This window comes from Hylobates moloch, unplaced genomic scaffold, assembly GCF_009828535.3.
Source record: "Hylobates moloch isolate HMO894 unplaced genomic scaffold, HMol_V3 SCAFFOLD_14, whole genome shotgun sequence".
Lineage (NCBI taxonomy): Eukaryota > Metazoa > Chordata > Mammalia > Primates > Hylobatidae > Hylobates > Hylobates moloch.
In genome coordinates this window covers 19879989-19888481 of record NW_026652289.1, presented here as the reverse complement: position 1 = coordinate 19888481, position 8493 = coordinate 19879989, and the positions used below count along the sequence as shown (strand labels likewise).

The window sequence follows — 8493 nt, the reverse complement described above, 5'->3', positions numbered from 1 at the left end:
AGGAGGAGGCTGTTGCAGAAATGTACATGAGGGTGGAAGGTGGTGAGGAGAGGGAAGTTTTGGAATATATTCTGAAGTTAGAGCCAAAAGGATTTTCTGATGAACTCAAATTGTGATGTGAGAGAAAGAAAGGAGTCAAAGATGATCCAAGGCTTTTGGCCACAGCAACTTGGAGAATGGAGTTAACATTCATTGAGGTGGAAAGAACTGTAGGAGCAGCGGGCTTTTTTTTCCTTCTTCAACTTTTAAGTTCAAGGGTACATGTGGAGGATGTGCAGATTTGTTACATGGGTAAACGTGTGCCGTGGTGGTTTGCTGCACAGAACAACCCATCACATAAGTATTAAGCCCTGCGTCCATTAGCTATTCTTCCTGATGGAGCAGTGGGTTTTAAGGGGGAGGACCAAGAGTTCAGTATGGACACATTAAGATTAAGATGCCTACTCATCTTTGAGTTTGAAATGCCAGCTAGGCTGTTGGATGCATGAATTTAGAATTCAGAGGAGTGGTCAGGGTAAAGACACAGATGGTACTGAGTGAGATCAGTTGGGGTGAAATGAGGACAAAAAGAAGGATTTGGAGGCTGGGGATTGTGGCTCATGCCTGTAATCCCAGCACGTTGAGAAGCCGAGGTGAGTGGATCACTTGAGGCTGGGAGTTCAAGACCAGCCTGGCCAAGATGGCAAAACCCTGTCTCTACCAAAAATACAAAAATTAGCCAGGTGTGGTGGCAGGCATTGTAATCCCAGCTACTCAGGAGGTTGAGGCATGAGAATGACTTGAACCTGGGAGGCAGAGGTTGCAGTGAGCTGAGATGGCACTACTGCACTCCTGTCTGGGCCACAGAGTGAGACCCAGTCCCCCTGGGCCCCCCAACAGTAAAGGATTTGGGATTAAGCCCTAGTGAAATGTTAGAAATGTTGAGGTTGTTAAGATGAGCAGGAACCAGAGAAGCAAGCAGAGGAGGGGCAGCAAGTGGAGTAGGAAGAGAAAGAGGGTGGTTTCCAAGGAGCCAAGTCAAGAATGTGTTTTGTGAGGACAGAATGATTACTGGGTTGATGCTGCAGATACTGTGTGTCAAATAAGGTAAGGACTGCATTGTATTTAGTGATAGAGAGGTCATTGCTGACACTGACAAGAGCCAGTTCAGAATGGTGGGGACAGAAGTATGATTTGAGTGGGCTCAAGAGAGGGTAGGGGAAAGAAATTTGAGTCAGCAATGATTAAAATATTCTTTGGGAAGACTTTTGCCCTGAAGGGAGCAAAAAGCTGAAGGTAGCTAAAGCGAAATACCAAGAGAAGGCAATTTTATTATTATTTTTTGAGATGGAGCTCACTCTGTCACCCAGGCTGGAGTGCAGTGGTAGGATCACAGCTCACTGCAGCCTCAACCTCCTTCACTCAAGTGATCCTTCCACTTCAGCCTTCCGAGTAGCTGGAACTACAGGCACATGCACCACACCCAGCTAATTTTTTTATGAGCTTGAGCCTAGGAGTTCAATACCAGTCTGGGCAACATAGTGAAGCCCCATCTATGCAAAACAATACAAAGATTAGTGCTCGCTTCAGCAGCACCTATACTAAAATTGGAATGATACGGAGAATTTTAGCACAGCCCCTGTGCAAGAATGACACACACATTCGTAAAACATTTCATATATTTGTAGAAGCACATAGGAAAAAAATGCAAAAATTAGCCAGGTGTGGTGGTGTGTACCTGCGGTCCCAGCTACTTGGGAGGCTGAGGCGGGAGAATCACCTGAGCCCAGAAGGTGGAGGCTGCAGTGAACCGTGATTGCACCACTGCACTCCAGCTTGGGAGTGGGTATCGTCCAGCTGGTCTTGAACCCCTGGGCTCAAGCGATCCTCCTGCCTCGGCCTCCCAAAGTACTTGGATTACAGGTATGAGCTGCCGCACCTGGCAAAGAGGCTTTTTAAAATTGAATAAGTGACAATATATTTGTATGCAGAGGGGAATGATTCTGTAACAAAGGAAAATGAACAAAGCAGGACAGGGAACAATTGTTGGAACAATGTCCTAGAGTATAAGAGAGAATGGCACACGGAATACAAGCATAGGAGTTGGTCTTAGATGGGACTAACATCTCTAGCTATATTACCTTATAGACAGCCACATGTAGCTATTTAAATGTAAATTAACTTAAAATGAAGACAATTAAAATTTTTTCTGGCCGGGCTAGGTGGCTCATGCCTGTAATCCCAGCACTTTGGAAGGTCAAGGTGGGCAGATCACGTGATGTCAGGAGGTCAAGACCAGCCTGGCCAACATGGCAAAACCCCATCTGTACTAAAAATACAAAAATTAGCTGAGTGTGGTGGCATGCGCCTGTAGTCTCAGCTACTCGGGAGGCTGAGGCAGGAGAATCGCTTGAACCCGGGACGTGGAGGTTGCAGTGAGCTGAGATCATGCCACTGCACTCCAGTCTGGAGGACAGAGCAGGACTCCATCTCAAAAAAAAAAGAAAAAAAAAATCAGTTATGCTAGCCATATTTCAAGTGTTCAATAGCTGCATATGGTTGGCGACTATAGTACTAGACAGCACCAACAAAGAATATTTTGGTCATTACAGAAAGATCTGCTGAGCCGGCCTGAGCTGAGAAATGAGGGAAGGCAGACATATGTATGAGCACCTGTGCAGAGAGGTGAGTAGATGTGGTTGGGGGGAGCTTGAGGAAAGTCTTTCCTGATTTCTTCTGTTTCTCACTAAAGGCTACTTAAGAGAAGGACCTGGAGCTTTGAGGAAAAGGTGCAGACTATATCTCTAGGAGGTAGAGTGAGGGGACACGGGGAAAATGGCAGAATTGCAGGACAACTTTTAAGATCCACTTCAGGCCAGCACAGTGGCTCACACCTGTCATCCCTTTTTTAAAAACTTTGAGACAGGGTCTTGTGCTATAACCCAGACTGGAGTGTGGTGGAGCGATCTCGGCTCACTGCAGCCTCAACCTCCTTGACTCAAGTGATCCTCCCACATCAGCTTCCACTAAACCCGACTAATTTTTGTACATTTTGTAGAGACAGGGTTTCACCATGTTGCCCAGACTGGTCTCAAACTCCTAGACTTAAGCAATCTGCCTGCCTCGGCCTCCCAAAGTGCTGGGCATAAGCCACCGCACCTGGCCACACCTGTAATCCCAACACTTTGGGAGACTGAGGTGCAAGAATCGCTTGAGGCCAGTTCAAGATCATCCTGGACAATGTATTGAGACCCCATCCCAACAAAAAAGAATTTTAAAAGTTAGTCAGGTGTGGTGGCTCATGCCTGTAATCCCAGCACTTTGGGAGGCCGAGGTGGGCGGATCACAAGGTCAGGAGATCGAGACCATCCTGGCTAACATGGTAAAACCCCATCTCTACTAAAAATACAAAAAATTAGCCGGGCGTGGTGGCGGGCACCTGTAATCCCAGCTACTCAGGAGGCTGAGGCAGGAGAATGGCGTGAACCTGGGAGGCAGAGCTTGCAGTGAGCCGAGATCGGGCCACTGCACTCCAGCCTGGGTGACAGAGCGAGACTCTGTCTCAAAAAAAAAAAAAAAAAGTCAAGTATGGTAGTTGTATTAGTCCGTTTTCATGCTGTTGTTATAAGACATACCTGAGAATGGGCAATTAACGAAAGAAAGAGGTTTAATCAACTTACAGTTCCACGTGCCTGGGGAGGACTCACAATCCTGGCAGAGGGCAAGGAAGAGCAAGTCACATCTTATGTGGACGGCAGCAGGCAAAGAGAGAGCTTGTGCAGACAAACTCCCATTTTTTTTTTTTTTTTTTTTTTTTGAGATGGAGTCTTGCTCTGTCGCCCAGGCTAGAGTGCAGTGGTGCAATCTCGGCTCACTGCAAGCTCCGCCTCCCGGGTTCACGCCATTCTCCTGCCTCGGCCTCTCCAAGTAGCTGGGACTACAGGCGCCCGCCACCACGCCCGGCTAATTTTTTGTATTTTTAGTAGAGACAGGGTTTCACCATGGTCTCGATCTCCTGACCTCGTGATCTGCCTGCCTCGGCCTCCCAAAGTGCTGGGATTACAAGCGTGAGGTACTGCGCCCGGCCTCCATTTTTTTTTTTAAGCCATCAGATCTCATGAGACTTATTCATTATCATGAGAACAGCACAGGAAAGATTCACCCCCATAATTCAATCATTTCCCACTGGTCCCTTCCACAACGTGTGAATTATGGAAGCTGCAAGATGAGATTTGGGTGGGGACACAGAGCCAAACCATATCTGTGGTGCTCATCTGTAGTGCTACCTATTTGGGGGGCTGAGGCCAGAGGAGCCCTGGAACCCAGGAATTTGAGGTTGCAGTGAGCTATGATGGGCCACCGCACTCCAGAGCCAGCCCCTGTCTCTAAAAATAATTTTTAAAATATCCTCTTTAGGTTAGTGATCTCTAATTTAGGGAGACCAATCAGCATGCTGTGTAGTTTTTTCCAACTTATGTTCACTGGCGTGAATGCACTGTTAGAGTAGATAGAAAGCTGGGACTAGTCAAATGCGTGGTTCTCTGTCCTGGCTGCATGTTAGAATCACCTGGGTGAGTTATTAAAAAAAAAAAAAAAAATCAGAAGCCTCATCCTTGTAGCCAAAGGATCTGATTGAACATTCTGAAAATGGGGCCTGAGCAATGAACAATCTATTTAAAAACTCCCAAGGTGATTCTAACACAGATACGGTTTTTTTTTTTTTTTTTGAGACGGGGTCTCACTCTGTTGCTCAGACTGGAGTGCAGTGGCGCCATCTTGGCTTACTGCAACCTCTGCCTCCCAGGCTCAAGCAATTCTCCTGCCTCAGTCTCCTGAGTAGCTGGGATTACAGATGCATGCCACTACCACCTGGCTAATTTTTTTTGTTCTGGTTTTTTTGTTTTTTTTTTTGTATTTTTTAGTAGATATGGGGTTTCACTGTGTTGGCCTGGCTGGTCTTGAACTCCTGACCTCAAATGATCCACCCGCCTCGACCTCCCAAAGTGCTGGGATTACAGGCCAGATATGTGTTTAAGAACCACTGAGTTAGAGTAAGAATGTGGAGGAAATGTGCAGAGTAGAGATGAAGGATGGGGAACTGTGTTACTGATGGACCATGGGTTCCACAGGTGCAAAGAAAGGCACTCAGGATTTGTACAGGGATTGGGGACCGGATGAGATTGAGAAGTGTTCAAGGCTGATGAGCAATGAGAGATGGGCTGGGAATCTAGGGCTTCTTGGGTGACAAATACGAATTGGGTAAAGGGCACATGGAGATTTGCCATGCTGGTCTAAATCAGCACAATCAACATAAATATAGTACAGATAATTTAAATCTTTTATTGACCTTACTAGAAAAGAAACAAGTAAACTTAGTTTAATAGTATATTTTGTTATCCAATGTATGCAAAATATTATTTCTTTTTTTATTGTTTTTGCAAATTTCTTAAAAAAAAAAACACAGAGACAGCATCTTGCTTTGTCGACCAGGCTGGTCTCAAACTCCTGGCCTCAAGCAGTTCCCCAACCTCAGCCTCCCAAAGTGTTGGGAATACACGAATGAGCCACCACACCCAGGCCCAAATATCATTTCAACGTGCAATCGGTATAAACATTACTGAGCTATTTGACATCCTTGTTTTTTTATAGTTAGTCTTCCAAGTTTGGTGTGCATTTTACACTTCAAGCACATCCCAGTTCAGAGCAGACACATTTCAAGTGCTCGGTAAGCACATGCGCGGTGGACGACGCGGGTCTAGGTGGTGGTGATGAGGCTGCAAACGTTGGATGATTTCTTTTTTTTTTTTTATTATACTTTAGGTTTTAGGGTACATGTGCACAATGTGCAGGTTTGTTACATATGTATCCATGTGCCATGTTGATTTCCTGCACCCATTAGCTCGTCATTTAGCATTAGGTATATCTCCTAATGCTGTCCCCGCCCCCCCACCCCCCACCCCACAACAGTACCCGGAATGTGATGTTCCCCTTCCTGTGTCCATGAGTTCTCATTGTTCAATTCCCACCTATGAGTGAGAACATGCGGTGTTTGGTTTTTTGTCCTTGCGATAGTTTACTGAGAATGATGTTTTCCAGTTTCATCCATGTCCCTACGTTGGATGATTTCTACAGAACATTCCTTTCAGAATCCAAACATAACTATAATATATTCAATCTTAAGGCAGCTGTATATGATTATATAGAATTATGTTCTTATTTAACCCAATATAGCTTTTCCAGAAAAGTATCATGAGAGTGTTAGTCATATGCTCTGCTAAAGTCCAAAAATTCCATGTCAGCCACATTTATCTAATAGAAATTGGTCTGGCATGAATTTCCTGGTGAATCCGTGTGAGCATCAGCTTCCAGAGTTGTCCGTTTCTTTTTTCTGTGTATTCTCATGCCAGTCTTTTAACAATCCAGTCTGCCTGCTTGCCTTCATTTGTGTGGAGGTGATCTTTTCTTATTTTCTGACAGTTGAAGTTACTCACTCTGGGGGAGAAAGGACGATGGGAAAACGAGCAACCACTTGCCACGTGAGTGGTAGCAAAGCTGGATTTGATTTATTAGACCTGATGCTAGGATTCCAGATTATAATAAGCAAGAAAGGGCTTGCATTGCTTGTGGAGGATCACGTGACAAAGGATTGGCCAATCTACCATGTAAATAACTTGAAACTAAGTTGCCAAAGAGGGGGTGGTTGGAGGACAATGTCTAGATAAAAGGGCACCAAGAAAAATGAAGGAAAGGATGTTATGGAGAGAGAAGCAACAGAAAAGAGTGCCCTCACACATGCAGAAAAAAATCAGGAAGTCGACTGGGGAAAAAAAAGTTTGTGTGGATGCTTCTCTGTCTACGTACTGATGCTCAGAGTGGGAAAGAAACAATCTGATATTTTAACACAGGGAAGTAGACATGGCTTCATAGATGACACCAAGTGTATTAGTCATAGTGTTGGCAGAATAAAACTGATAACTAGAGTTAAGGAATGAGAGTATAGTTCTTTTTCAAAAGAAAGTGACCTGGGAGTATGCTCTTTTGCTTGCCCAGCTGGAGAAACATTTAAAAGCTCCCTCTTCAAACAGACAGCTTGAGTAGCCCCAGACCCAAGCGAACTCTTTGTCATTGTCCATGCCATTAGGGCAGGATTTTAAAACAGGATTCTCACATCACTGCTCTACGTTGGAACACTGAATCAGATTGTCTTTATCAGACAGTCTACACTCTATTCCCGCCTTGTTCTGGTTTTATGCATTTCTGTGGTAGACTGAGTACATAATTTGTCAATAGAGCACAGATTTTGTGAATCAGACACATGCATGTTAAACCTGGGTCCCTCATTTCCCACATGGTGACATCATTCCTATTAGCTAAGCTTAGTCTCTATCCTCCTCTACGAAATGAGGATAATGCAGCGTTCTCCCTGGGGCTATTATGAGGCTCCTGGGGCTATTATGAGACTTAGGGATGACATCTGTGAAGGGCTTGGCACCAATGGGCATTCAATAAATGCTACTTGGGTGTTGAGACTATGGACTCAATTTAGACAAAGATTTTTCATCTGGTATAGCTGGTTATTATATACAACAAAAAAGAAGAGATCACAATGTGATAGTTAGCTAAAACAGTCTGAGTCTTAAGTGAATTCTGCTCAAGGCCTTAGAAAAAGACAAAGGAAAATGAGAGCCAGGCTGGGACATCTTCGACAAAAGCTTGACATGATTCTTGTGAAAAGTATTGGGAGGATTCCGATGGGTGGCCTTTAGTCTGACATATTTCAGCCTTCACTCTTTCTCATCACCTTATTGAGCTATAATTCACATACCATACAATTCACTCATTTAAACTGTACAATTTAATAGTTTTTAGTATATTCACAGAGGTGTGCCACCATTGCCACAGTCAATTTGAGGGCATCTTCATCACTTCAAAAAGAAACCGCTCTGCTTCTCCCTCCCCCAGCCCTAGGCAACCACTAATCTACATTCTTTCTCTGTAGATTTCCTTGTTCCGGGTGTTTTATATAAATGGAATCATACATTATGTGGTCTTTTGTGACTGGCTTCTTTCTCTTAACATAATGTCTTCAAAGTTCATCCATGTTGTATCATGTGTCAGTACTTCATTTCTTCTTATGACCAAATACTATTCCACTGGATGGTATACCTTATTTCATTCGTCTGTTCATCAACTGATGGGCATTTGGGTTGTCTCCACCTTTTGGCCATTATGAATACTGTTGCTGTAAACATATGTGCATAAGTCTTTGTGTGGGCATTAAAAATAAAAAATTTCCTCTGAGTATATGCCTAGAAGTGGAATTGCTGGGTTTCAGCCTTCTCTTGGTTTTCCTGTTACAGGGAAGATCAAGAGTTAAGGACTGAACCCTTATCCCCCTAAAAGACTTTCCTGTAAGAATCTTAAGTTAATAATAACTGAGCACCTACTGCATACCGGGTGCTATTCTAGGCACTGGGCAGCTTTGGTAGGCATATCGGATTCTAGTCTCTCCCG

General features: G+C 44.3%; 1 non-coding gene across 1 annotated transcript; it reads left to right on the top strand.

Annotated features, from left to right (window-relative positions):
• Nucleotides 1-1556: 1556 nt before the first annotated feature.
• On the top strand, nt 1557-1663 carry LOC116482653 (U6 spliceosomal RNA). The gene has a single exon (XR_004251935.1). It is a non-coding gene; the product is annotated as a U6 spliceosomal RNA (small nuclear RNA).
• Nucleotides 1664-8493: the final 6830 nt, after the last annotated feature.